This window comes from Octopus sinensis, unplaced genomic scaffold (assembly GCF_006345805.1).
Source record: "Octopus sinensis unplaced genomic scaffold, ASM634580v1 Contig10655, whole genome shotgun sequence".
Lineage (NCBI taxonomy): Eukaryota > Metazoa > Mollusca > Cephalopoda > Octopoda > Octopodidae > Octopus > Octopus sinensis.
Window position 1 is genome coordinate 15,001 of NW_021832156.1, and position 15,000 is coordinate 30,000.

Consider the following 15,000-nt stretch of genomic DNA (forward strand, 5'->3'; position numbering starts at 1 on the left):
CGAGTACTTTCTGACAACTCATATTTTCCATTTATGAACATCTGTCTTTCTGTACCAAACAAATTGTTCAGCAACATGAGTAATAAAAACTATAATCCATTTGAACATCTAAATATGAATGAATTTGTTGGACTGTGTTTAATAAGTTAAATCATACACTTAATATTTCTATATAACTTTTCATATCTACACAAATTTACACTAGTAAATTCAAAAGTAAAGTAGGAAGAAACAACGTTAGAAATCTTTTGGAAATTACTCCAATTAAAGGACGAAATCGCATTCAACCTCTTAAAATATATATATGCATACATCCATACATTCATATTTATATACATACATTATATATATATATATATATATATATATATATATATATTATATATATATATATATAAGGGAATAGATATACAAAGATTAAGGAAAACTAGCCGAAATACTAAACAAGACTTAAAAATACTCCCGTACATCTCCACACATAACCCCTGAAACAACGAAGCCTTCAACATCATCACCCAAAACCTTCTCATCCTCACAGCAGACAAAAATAATGAGCGAAATTTTAAGCTCATATAAAATTATAAAAAGCAAAAATCAACCGAAGTCACTGAAAAGAATACTAACCAGCGCTAGACTTTACCCACTAACTACTCAGCCAAAAGTGACAAAATGTGGACGTTCTAACTGTGGGACATGCCCCCACCTTCTGGAGGCTTCAGAATTCCAATTCAAACAAGGAGAAATATTTAAGATCAAATCAAATTTCACCTGCGCCTCAACAAATGTAATCTATGTCATGACATGCATAGGATGTGGTAAACTCTATATTGGACAAACAGGAATTTCGCTCCGTCAAAGAATCACCATTCACAAAGAGCAAGTCCGTCACCCACAATATAGAAAGTTAAAGGTGAGTGAACACATAGAAAGATGTGCCAGGAAACTTAATCCCAATTTCCAAATATTTCCCTTTTACCAATGCTCACAGAACACCACAATGCAACAAAGGTTGAATAAAGAGGCATTTTTCATTAACAAATTTCTCCCCCAACTAAATATGAACACACAACTCAATACAGAACACCACTAACTCCCCAATTTAAACCACTAAGCCCTATACATTACCTACATCACCCACATTCCCGAACTACTTACTTCCTTTACAAATAATCTTTTTTCTCAGGAACTATTAGACCCGATACCGTATATTAACCGGTGTTCTTCAAATGATGAATAGCCTACGCGTAAACCAATTGGTTCGTTTCATTCTCTTACTTTTTTATTATTATTATCATCTTATAATCATCTCATAATAATGACATTTATGACTCGTATTACTACCTCAGTCAATCTACATGTATATATTTGTCACTACCTGTCATAAATAGCCTTTTTCTATCTGCAATATGTATTTTCGTTGATTTTTCATATTTTACCCTTACATTTCCACGTGTATTTTATATTTTCTTTTCGTAACATATTTCTACTATATATAATATGTAAACTTATATGTATAAGTTATATATATATATACATATATAATATATATATATATGTATGTATATATATATATATATATATATATATATATATATATATATATATATATATATATATATATATATATATATATATATATATATATAGATAGATAGATAGATAGATAGATAGATAGATAGATAGATAGATAGATGATAGATAGATAGATAGATAGATAGATACGCACCTGCACAATTATAACTCAATGTGCATGTGTGTGGGAATACAATTTACATACATTCAGATGTTGCAATTTTTCAACGAAAAGTGAAGAGAGTATTCACTACATGTCACAAAGTTGATATGTATGTATTTATGTATAACTATCTATCTATTAATTCATCTCTCTCCCTTCCCTCCCCCTCTCTCTCAATGTGTGTAAAGGCTCAAGAGTCAATCCGTACAGAAATTGTTATGATTATTATTATTATTATTATTACTTTTTTTTTCTTCTTTCAAATTTGCTTCCATTTCTTGCCGAGTATCTTCCCGACTCCTAGGGCAAAGAAACTCATAGTATACATTGGTAAGCCATTAAACCAAACTCAGTAGTTCGTTTATTTATTTTTTTTTATTTATTTTTTTTAAAGTTAAATTAAAATACATGAGAAGCAACAGTTCTCACATCGACAATGCTCTTCTCAATACGTGTGATGTACCAGTTAAGACAATCTTTTGCACTTCTTGCAGGGATGGTAAGCCAGGGATCATTCTCATATAATTTTCGGTTCCCTTCTTGATCATTCCTAGTGCTCCTACGATCACTGGTATTGTAACCGCCTTGAGATGACACATTTTCTCAATTTCAATGAGGTAGGTCTTTATATTTTCTGAGCTTGTCAAACTCTTTCGCTGAGATATTATGATCACAGGGGATGCTCATGTCGATCAATAAGCACACTTTATTGTTTTGGTCTTTCACAACAATATCTCGTTTATTGGCCTTGATGGGTCGGTCTGTATGTACTGGAAAGTCCCACAGAATGGTTACATTTTCTCCTTCAGTTACAGCCTCAGGGTGGTGATTATACCACTTGCCGGCAGTTTTGATATTGTAATGCCGACTTATTAGCCAGTGGAGATATTGGCCAACTCTGTCATGTCTTAATTTATGCTCCACTGGTGCTAAGACTTTACATCCAGAGATTAGGTGGTCCACTGTTTCAATCATGTCGTTGCAGAATCGGCATTTTGGGTCTGCTCCATTTTTCATCACATTGGCCTGGTAGTTCCGGGTTAATAGGCTTTGATCTTGAGCAGCCAGGATGAAACCTTTGCTCTCTGCTTTTAGCCCTGAGCTCCGTAGCCACTGATGGGTTTGCTTCTGGTCAAATCAGCTTGTTTGCTGCGGGTCACATATTTGCCGTGCAGAGGTTTCTCCTCCCACCTATCAGCCAATTGCTCGTGCGCTTTTTTCATTGCCATCATTTTCACCTTCTTTGCAATTATTATTATTATTATTGAGTGAGAGAGCAGTTCATGCCATCAAAGTGACACTGGGGTAAAATATACGAAGCCCAATATACCCATCATGACTACCCGTCTGATAAGAGTACACCAGGCACATGCATCACAACCATATGTGCGCGACATGGTGATCTCATATCAAGGTAAACAGCGCATGACCTTGCAGGTGGGGCCCAGTTAGAGTTTTCTTCAGGTCGAGTAGCCCATCCCGCTCAAAATGTCCCTGAATAAGGGTTGTTTAAGGATGTTGAAAGAATCACCTATGTTTCCAGAGGTGAGTTATTCAAACCCCAAAGAATCCCTCTCAACACATGGCTATGATGCTCCCCCACTACTTCTGCTCGTAATCAGAGATGCACATATCGTCAGCCACTAAGGGACATGCTCAACTGGTTAAGGTCAAACAACTGACAAGCAAATCTGTGGTATTGAGCAGAATATTTGCTGTAGCCCATCTTTTATACCAAGACAAAACAATGTACATGATGACACTTCCAATCAGTTAAGATCAGAACCTATGAAAGCCACTGCCTGGTACTGCATCAGGGCATTTTATTATTATTATTATTATTATTTCTACTCTAGGCGAAAGGACTTTAAAATTTGGGGAGAAGGGATCTAGTCGATTACATCGACCCGAGCGCGTAACTGGTACCTATTTCAACGATCCTGAAAGGATGAAAGGCAAAGTCGAGCTCGGCAGAATTTGAACTCAGATCGTAGCGGCAGACGAAATGCCGCTAAGCATTTCGCCAGGCGTGTTAACGATTCTACCAGCTCGCCGCCTTAAATAATAATAATAATAATAATAATAATAATAAATAATAATAATAATATAATATAATAATAATAATAATAAAAATACAGAGCTCCGAAATCTATCCACAAACATCGAAAACAAGGACATCCTATGGAGCCAAAGTTTTACTAACAAAGAATTGGACTGTATCCGAGTAAGTAATACTAATTGAAATTTATTACTATTTTCGAAACGAAATGATGTATTTTGACTCGATATCATCTCCACCTCTAACGCAACACATGTAAACATGCGTGGAACATCACGATCATACCCGACCCCAAACACCATGTACAAAGGAACTACGAAGAAATTAAATGCCACCGATACTATTCAACCCAAGAATAACAATCGAGCGGTACGTACATTAAACTTACAACAAAAATGTACGAAAAACTACACGTGCGAAATAATGTGACAACAGAAAAAACGGACCGGTACCCTACGAAAATGACGACCGTCAAAATAATGGGCCGGACGTTGTACCTCATGTCCCGCAAATAAAACCCAAAAGACGTAAATGGACACGTGAGGAATACATTTCTATCTTACACGCATACTTCACAGCAGTGCTCTACCCAAAAATGAAAATACAACAACACATACATATAAAATATGGAAGGAAAATAATAGAGATATAGACTTGGATACAGCAATGAACCCTAATAAATTAGCTAACGTACGAAGATATATTCTCAACACAAAAAAAATATCAGAAAGAGAAATAGAACATCTAAAAGAAAACATACACCAGGAAAATGTAGATAGAAGCCACACGACAATGCCCAATAATATAAACACTGAAACTGTAAAACACGAAGACAAACGCAACATTCCCAACAAACACGATGTAAACAACGAAGGGGAGCCTAATGATTATGATAATATAAAAAATAAAATAATCAAAGAACTGAAAACCACAGAGCTCAAAATGGACCACCGACCATACCTCCCAAGAATCAAAATAAACGAAATAACAACACCAATTATAAACAGCATAAACCTAGCCGTCACTGAACTGATATCCACTGAAACAAAAAAAAGTGATATCACTGAGCTAAATGACTTAATATACGCAGCAGCCACTGCAGCCACAAAGAAGCTGGATACTCACCCAAACCCGCCCAAACAGGAGTACCACCACCCAAACAAACCCTGTGGATAAATAACATCCAAAACAAAATTAAAAAAATTAGAAAAGACCTGTCGATTCTTAATGAAATCAGCAAACAATCAACGCTACTGAGCAACAAAAAGAGAACAAAAATACTCCGCAAATATAACATCACAGAGAAAGATTTGCCTGAGATAAGAAAATCTGAAGCAAGATATCCTTGCCAAAGCACAAGGATCCGCCGGTACGAGAAACGCCAACGCTTCTTTGAACAAAACAAAAAGTTCAACTCCAACCCCAAAAAGTTCTACCAAGAACTGGGCAAAAATAAAATAGAAGTCACTGCAGCACCAACGGCAGAAGAATTGGAAGAATTCTGGAGAGCAATATGGTCGGCGAACGAACAACCAAAAAAAGGAGTATCAAAATAACAAACTCGGCATCTGAACAACTTTGGACCCCCATAACAACTGAAGAGGTCACCCAGGCACTGCAAAGACTAAGCAACTGGAAGGCACCTGGGCATGACAAGATCCCCAACTTCTGGTTGAAATATCTAACAGGAATGCACAAAAAGCTGGCTGAAAACTTTAACAACATACTAGCAGAGCCAGAGACAATGCCTGAATGGCTCACGAAGGGGAAAACCATCTTAATTCCCAAATCAAATGAAACAGAAAAACCAGAAAACTACAGACCAATAACCTGCCTCCCTACTATGTTCAGGCGTTTACTGCAGTGATATCGCAAAGGCTGAACAAGCACCTGGACGAAACAAACTGTTCCCAGAAGAGCAGAAAGGATGCCGCAAAGGCTCATATGGCTGTAAAGATTAATAAAGCCATAACTGAAGACAGCCACAAAAAGAAGAAAGGCCTCAGTATGGCCTGGATTGACTACAAAAGGCGTTTGATAGCATCCCCCACACATGGATCCTCGAAACACTAGCCATTAACAAGTAGCACCAACAATCATAAATTCATAGAGCACTCTATGAATAAATGGCAACAGTCCTACACCTCCAAACAAAAGAGGGACTCATGAAAACCAAAGACATCCCCATTAGAAGAGGAATATTCCAGGGAGACACGCTCTCTCCACTCCTTTTCTGCTTGGCACTGTCACCTCTATCTGATATACTAAATAGAACTGGATGCGGATATAAATGTTACGGCAAAAACAAACGATCAGCCACCTTTTATATATGGATGACCTAAAACTATACGCTGCAAATGACAAACAGCTGGAAACACTATTAAAGACAGTTCATGGATTTACCAAAGAATAGATATGAAATTTGGATTAGAAAAATGCGCCAAAGTAACCATGAAAAGAGGAAAGCTAGTTAAGAGTAACAACATCACACTAGATAAAACCAATGAAATAAAAGAATTAGACCAAAGCCAACTTACAAATACTTAGGAATCCATGAACTAGATAAGACACACACACACAAATGAAAGAGAAAATAAAAAAAGAATATTATAGACGAGTTAGATCATACTAAAAACAGAGCTCAATGCTAAAACAAGATAATAGGTATCAACACTTTAGCTGTCCCAGTTATAAGTTACAGCTACAATATCCTTAACTGGACACGAAATGAACTGACCAAAATAGATAGGAAAACAAGAAAAATAATGACAGGATCTAGGATGCATCACCCAAAATCTGACATAGAAAGACTATATATACAACGTATAGAAGGTGGTAGAGGCCTTATACAGCTGGAAAACTACTATAAAATAACCACCATAGGACTGCAAAAATATCTACTTCAGAAGGAAGGAAAACTGATCCAATAGCGGCAAAACACGAGCAAAACAAAAACTGTTCTCAGTATTTAAGGAGCTGACAAATACACACAAGATCATACCACCTAATAATCATGAAGAAGAAGAAGATGATGAGAAACAACAAAAGCTATAAAACAAATGAAATCCAAACTAAAATAGAACAGCAACGAACCATGATAAAACGATGGCAAGAAAAGCCCCTTCATGGTAAATACTGGACTAAACTAAACGCAAAGAAATAGACAAAGAAAAATCCCAGCAATGGTTGAGAAGCTTAGGACTCAAGCAGAAACAGAGGGATTTTTAATTGCAGCACAAGACCAAAGCCTCCCCACCAGAAATTACCAAAAACATGTAATAAAAAGAAATATTACAAGTAACTGCAGAATATGTGGAGATGGACAAGAAACAATAAATCATATTATCTCTAGCTGCCCAGTCCTGGCTAAGAAGGAATATATTCACAGACATGACAGAGTTGGAACCTACATACATTGGAAGCTATGCCAACATTATGGAATAACAACAGAAAAAAGATGGTATAGGCACACACCAGAAAAGGTCACAGAAAACGAGAAAGCAACCATACTCTGGGATATGCCGATACACACAGATAGAGAAATTAGGCCAACAAGACCAGATATAGTTGTCAGAGATCATGAAGAAAAAAAATGCTTTCTAATTGATGTATCAATACCGGCAGATGACAACGTGTCTCTAAAAGAAATGGAGAAACTCTCAAAATACAAAGACCTGGAAATAGAGGTAACTAGAATGTGGAATCTGAAAACAGAAACAATTCCTATCATAGTAGGTGCATTAGGCATGATAAAAAAATATTCAGACAAATACATAACAAAAACACCATGACTTACAAACAAATATAAACATACAGAAAATTGCACTACTAGGCACTGCACACATCCTACGCAGAACCTTTCCATACAATAACCATCAGCATCAGAACAAATCACAGCACATACCCAAGGCACACAGAGCTGCGCTCGGTAGTGAAGTGAAAGCACGCTATAAAAATAAAACTACTGAATAATATAATAATAATAATAATAATAATAATATAATAATAATGTTGTTGTTGTTGTACTTACAAGTGAAAGACGTCTGTTCAAAACTCCCAAAGTAATGCTAAAATGTTATTGATTCAAGGTTATTTTTCTTGCAGTACCTCGTTAATAAGACAACTCGCTTTTTCTACAGCGAGTTGGCTCTGCGAAATATTCGCCTCTGAAGGGCGATTTATGAAACTTAAATTGGCAAAATTAAGTATTTTAAAACAAAAAGCAACATGACTTCCCAGATCGAGGGAGGTGATGGCTCTTGAATCAATCATTCTAAAATTATTTTCTCTCCACTACGAAGTACAGCCGACAAAAAAAAAACCTTCGACAACAATCGTCACAACAAAAGCAAATGAAAAAGAATGCGAAAGCAACAGCACCATGACCTTTCACACCACAACATACTTTCATTAAGTATTTTCTCCATGTTTTTTTCCTATTCCAAACATGCTCATTGTTTTACTTATCCAACTGCGTGGGACCATGTCATATGCTTTTTTTGTAATCTAGCCATGCTACATTCAATCTCATCAATCTGCGTCTACAATTTCTAATTATCATTTTATCAATTAATAAGTGATCTTTGTTGCCCTGCTTTGTTTTCTGCATCCTTTGTTCTTCTGGAAGTAAATTGTTACTTTCCATATGATTGTAGAACTCTTCCGCTAAGACACCGGTTATAGGTTTCCAGATTAGCAATAAACAGGTTTTAAGTCGAAAATTTGATGCCAAGTTCCTTTCATGCAACTGTGTAAAGTTCTTCAGCCAATAGCCTTGTATTCCAACCGAGCCTGGTCCTTTCCAATTCGCTATTTTTAAACTTTTGTCTCGCTGTATATTGATTAATTCTAACTCCCTTTTTTCTTGGTACAGTTGCAAGTTGTCTTTCCAGCTCTGTTAGCCACTCCGCGCTTTCTCTATGTCTCGCTGGCCTGTTCCACAGCCTTCCCCAAGGAATTAGGTGTTGGCCTCCCCTCTATTTCCTCAAATAGACGCCTTCTGTTTGATTGGAACAGTCTATTCTGTTCGAAACCTTTGCATCTAGCATGTCTTTTCAATTTGGCATTTAATGCTTTCACCTTTGGTGTCAATTCTTCATGTACTGTTTGTTTTCCCCTTTCTTCTAACCTGAACTTTTCATTCAATTTTCTGCCTACTACTTTTTTCCTGAACTCGCTCTCGTTATCCTATTCAATTACCCCAGTTCTTTCCGTGCCTTTTCCAGCTTCATTCGTATTCGCTTCCTTCAGTTTCGTTCTTTCTTTTCATTTCCCTTTATATCTTCAGTTTTTCACTTGTAGCCTATGTCAGCAACAACATTAGCAGCAGCTATGATTAGCTGGTTTGTTTCATTGATGGAACACCCATTGAGTTATTTCAGAAAATTTCATCCAAAAACCTTGAAAGGATAGTCTGTGTTGTCTCTAATATAGTCGCTCATCTACCAAAATTGGAATACGATGATTACTTAATGCACTTTATATATATATACTTTATATACCTTATACACAATTTTATAGACTTAATACACAACACTCTCCCTCTTTCTCTCTCACTCTTCACCTTACCCTTTTTTCTCTCTTCTTTTTCTTTGGCGCTTCGTCTTCCCCTTCAACTAATCACGTAAAGGCGTTACAGACGGGCTAAGTAACGGAAGAAAACAATTTAGTTAAAAAAATTACACATTTCACTCACCACTAACTCTCCATCCCCATCTCCTATCTCCTCCATATTCACTCCCTCCTCTCATCTCCCCCTCCCCTATATCTCCCCTCTCGTATCTCCTCCTCTGCTGGGCGCCCTGTTACGATTTCTTTATATTCCTCTTGATGCCCGAGGACCCAACAATAATTGGTATTACCCTCACCTTCATTTTCCATGACCGGACTCTTTCGTACGAAAGAGGATTGCATTTGTCTTAAATGTGCTGAGCTCGCAGAATCTTTAGCACGCCAGACAAAATGCTTAGTCGCATTTGTTCCGGCTTTACTTTCTGACTTCAAATTCTGTCGAGGTTGACTTTGCCTTTCATCCTCTCGGGGGTCAATAAAATATGTACCAGATGTGCAATGAGGTCGATGTAATCAACTAGTCCCACCCCCAAAATCAAACATTGTGGTGCCTACAGTAGAAAGGGTTATTAAGGCGCAAAGTAACTGAATCATTAGCATGTCGGTCGAGATGTTTACTGTTATTTCTTCCGGCTTTACGTTCTGAGCAGCATTTCCGCTGCGGTCGGATTTATCATTCATCGTTTCGAGGTCGATAAAATAAATACCAATTGAGCAGTGAGATCGATATAATTGATCACCACTTCCACGCAAAATTTCCGCAACGGCGGAATTCGAGTTCGGAACGTAAAGCCGGAAGAAAAGCTACTGAGCATTTTCTTCGGCGTGCCAGATGACACTAATAATTATTTCTTTATTGCCCACAGGGGACTAAACATAGAGGGCTAGAATGGGATTAAATTGATTAAATCGACCCAGACGAAATACCTACTTCTTTACTACCCACAAGGGACTAAACACAGAGAAGACAAACAAGGACAGATAAACGGATTAAGTCGATTATATATACCCCAGTGCGTAACTGGTACTTAATTTATCGACCCCGAAAGGATGAAAGGCAAAGTCGACCTCGGCAGAATTTAAACTCAGAACGTAACGGCAGACGAAATACTGCAAAGCATTTCGCCCGGTGTGCTAGCGATTCTGCCAAATGACATTAATAATAACAAAACAGTAGCAGCAGCAGCAGCAGCAGTAGTAGTAGTAGTAGTAGTAGTAGTAGTATAGTAGTAGTAGTAGTAATTGTTGTTGTCGTAGTAACAACAACAACAACAACAGCAATAATAGCAATGCAGCAACTTGACATTTTTTTACTGCCTCGAAGTTGTATTTTTATTTTTATTTTTGAATTACTTTTTCTTATGTTTTTTTTTTATATTTTCGTTGACGAGTAATTGTGTTTGAAGCCTATCTTAATTGCTAACTGACGAAAACAGCTTAATGAGGCGCTAAATATGTTTAGGACATAACAATTTACTGACAATTTAGAATTATTCCTATTTTTTTTAGTTGGTTTTTAGTTAGCTTTTTAAATTATTTTTTTTGTTTTTGTTTCCTCATGTTTACGTTTTTATTTTTGCTTTTTAGCTTCCGTGTTTTTCATAACAAAATAAATGTTGAAATTTGTATGAGTGTTTGTGTGTATGTGTGTGTGTGTGTGCATGTATGTGTGCGTATGTGTGCGTGTGTGAGAGAGAGAGAGGGAGAGAGAGTATGGATGCATGTGTGTATATATATGTATATACATATGTGTGTGTTTGTGTGAATTTATTATTTAAATTTTGGAATAAAAATTTAGAAAGAAGCAGTGCAATACGATAGCAGGACAGACAGACAGACAGACGGACGGACAGACAGACAGACAGACAGACAGATAGATAGATAGATAGATAGATAGATAGATAGATAGATAGATAGATAGATAGACTGATGGATAAACAGACAGACAGACACATAGATAGATAGATAGATAGATAGATAGATAGATAGATAGATAGATAGATAGATAGATAGACTGGTTCGGAGAAAAAGGTGAGGTGGATAGAAATGAAGGTCCATGCGCCGAATTGAGAGGTGGAGGGGTAATTAAATAAATAAATAAATAAATAAATACAGAGAGGAAGAACTGAAAGGCGTAGGAATGAGGCAGAGTGAGCGAAATGTGTAAAAGAGAGAAAAAAAGAGAGAGAGAGAGAGAGAGAGAGAAAGAATTTAAAAAATAGTGAAACAAAGAGACATAAAAAGTGCGTGACAGAGAGATTCCCGTATTTTTTAATTGGTTGAAAATAATTCAGAATTTTTAACGAACTAAATTGAAAACAAGGATAGCAAGACATAGAGATCAATTTTAATGGTTTCACCAAGTATACATATATATTACATAGATATATATACATATATATACATATACATATACATATATATACATATATATATTATATATATATATATATATAATATATATATATATATATACGCACACACATACACACACATATTTTGGAACGGTGAATTTCGAAGTAGATAAGGCTATAAATAATAGCGTGTAAAATATTGGATTAAAGAACTCTTTGCAGGAAAAAGTTGAAGGCTGACCAATATTTTAACAAAACGTTTGCACGCTATTATTTATAGATTCATCTGCTTCGAGATTCACCGCTCCAACAAAGAATTATTTCACATTTACGAAGTTTCTATAATATTGTGATGTCAATATTGTATATATACATACACACACACACACATACACATATGTGTGTGTATATATATATATATATATAATAATTATTTGAGGGAATATTATTCCTAACTTACAGGGAAAAATTCAATTTAGAAAAATACTAAATCAAATTTCACAAAATATAATATATATATAAAAATTAGAGAAAAAACACCTTTTATTAATTCAAAATGAACAATTAAATTACACCATCTAGAGGGATAGGAATGAGATTGAAATTGGTTTGAAGTCATTGAGAATTTTAAACGACCAAAAATGATGGAATGTCTGAATGGTAAATTTCGTTGAATTCAGTCGACAGCGGCGGCGACGATGAATATGATGATGATGATGATTGTAACAATGGTGAGATGGAGGATGAAGCGAAGGGAGAAGATGGATGGACGGACGGACGGACGGAGTGGATGGATGGATGGATGGCTGGATGGATGGATGGATGGATGGATGGGTGGGTGGATGGATGGATGGATGGATGGATGGATGGATTGGGTGGGTGGCTGGCTGGATGGATGTCATATGGTGTGAGAATAAAACAACTCTTGCTTTTTAATCTGTTCGGGATGCTTCCATCAGCTTCTTCTTCAGTTTAGTTTTCATAACGATCAAGTCCTATCACTACAACATCCTCCTTCCTCCTCCCTTACTAATCTCTCTCTCTTTCTCTTTCTCTCTCTCTCTCTCTCTCTCGCTCTCTCTCTCTCTCTCTCTTCCAATTCATTTTGTTCTAACATGTCCCAATGACAAGCCTGCCAAAACGACCGGAGGTGATTTAGACGCAAAAGAATCCGTGTTCATATCAGCATGAAACACGGTGGATCCGATTACATATTTTTGCTGCCTCCCTGTGGTTTGGTGTGAAATGATTTGGTATAACAACCATGTGGTTAATGGCTTCAACAAAGATATTGCTGCCGTCATATAACATTCAATACTATTCGATAATTTCAACCGGGTTTCGTTTCCATCCTACTTATTCTACCCAATCATGGCAGATTCAAAAGAACCCTTCCATTAAGATTGTCATCATTCAATATTTCTTTCTCTCCCTCACTCACCCACTCTCTCTCTCTCTCTCTCTCTCTCTCTTTCTCACTCTGTCTCACTCTCTCTTTCTCACTCTGTCTCACTCTCTTTTTCTCTCTCTGTCCATTTGCCTTTCTATCTCTTTTATTCACACGCGAGTTCACCCATTATACACGCTCGCTCGTTTTAAACAGTTGAAGTATATCCCTAGTGTACAAGTTTATCAAGTTTGAGATTCTTCCGGTTTCCGAGGCATCTAAATGGCGCCAAGATCAATTTTGTCTTTCCTTGTTTTCGGAATCGATATAACAAAGAACCAGCGGAGAGCTGTGACTTGGAAAAAATTTTAGAGCATTGTTGAAAATGTGTTACGGTAATTGTTCCATCTTTGGATTCTGAACTGAAATCCCGGCGAGAACAACTTTACCATTATTCTTTCAGGATTGATAAACCAGGGAAGTTGATCAACAGGATTTTTAGGCTGTTGTCCTCTGTAGCATTTGTTCCTGTTCTGTACAGTCTAAGCTTGCCTGTAATACCACTAGTGACCTTCTGTGTTAGCCTTTGTCATACCCTTGGACACCATAAAGTAGCAGTCAAATAGTGGGTCGATTTAATCGACTAATCTCATTTACCAAAAATCCAGGCCTTCTTCTTAAATCAGAAACACGTGAATAGTGAATTAGCAGCATCGTTAGAGCCTGCAACGAAATGTCTTGCAGTAAAGTTTTCAAATTTTACAAGTCCAGATCCCATCAAGGCCATCTTCACCATGATCCTACTGAGATGGATTAATCCATTTCTATAATATTTTAGGCTTTAAACCTAAATTAGAAACATGTAAATGGTGAAATAGCAGAATCATTAGAGCATCGGAAAAAAAAAAAACACCTGTCAAATTTTACGCTCTGAGTTCAAATCCTGTTACGGTCAAACGTTCCATTCTTCTCTCCGCGATCGATCGATAATATAAAGTGCTAATCAAATTCAGTCGGTTGATTTCAGTGTTTCACCTGCTTTCACAAAGTTTCAGATTTTGTGTTTGAAACAATTCTTTTTAAAAATGTTATTATTAATATTATTTGAGGCGGCAAAGTGGCAGATTCATTATCGTGCTGGAAAAAGTGCGGCATTTCTATCGCTTTTTACGTTCTGAGTTCAAGTACCGCAGGGGTTGAATTTGTCTTTCATTCTTTTGGGGTCGATAAAATAACTACTAGTCAAGTACTGGACTCAGTGTAATCGACTTACCCGATCTCTCAAAAACCTGCTGCCCCTGTGTCAAAATTTGAAACCATTATAAATATTATTAAGGTGGTAGCGAGCAGGCAAGATCGATGGCGCACCGGTAAAATGCTTAGCGACATTTCGTCCGTCTTAACGTTCTTAGTTCAAATTCCACCAACGTTGACTTTGCCTTTCATCCTTCCGGAGTCGATAAACTAAGATCCAGTTTATCACTGTGATTAACGTAATCGACTGACTTATTTCCCCAAAATTTCAGTCCTTCTGCCTATAATTGTTGCACACAGGTACAATTTATAATGATCATAAGTCAAAAATCTGCCGCCGTTTACTGATCCCAGCGGAAAAATACTCACTTCATTTTTCTCTAGAAACGCCCTTCTTGAAAAGCATAAAGGCCATGGCAACACATTGATTGCATTTTTCAAGTGTCGGACTTTTTAAAAACTAAAACTAAAAATCTAAGATTCATACGACGTACATTTTGTGTATGTATTTTTATATATGTTTATTGAATGTGCAAATATGTACGTGCGCGCATGTATGTGTGTACGTATGTATGTATGTATGTATATATGTATGGATGTGTATTGTATGTATGTATGTGTGAGTGTGTATATATGCATA

At 36.6% G+C, this 15,000-nt stretch overlaps 1 long non-coding RNA gene across 1 annotated transcript in view; it reads right to left on the minus strand.

The window, feature by feature from the left end:
* Positions 1-15,000, minus strand: part of LOC118761209 — a 23,620-nt gene that overhangs the window by 7,234 nt on the left and 1,386 nt on the right. Inside the window, exon 2 of the long non-coding RNA XR_004997214.1 lies at positions 5,618-5,624. This is a non-coding gene — a long non-coding RNA (uncharacterized LOC118761209). The remainder of the gene's footprint in view (positions 1-5,617; positions 5,625-15,000) is intronic.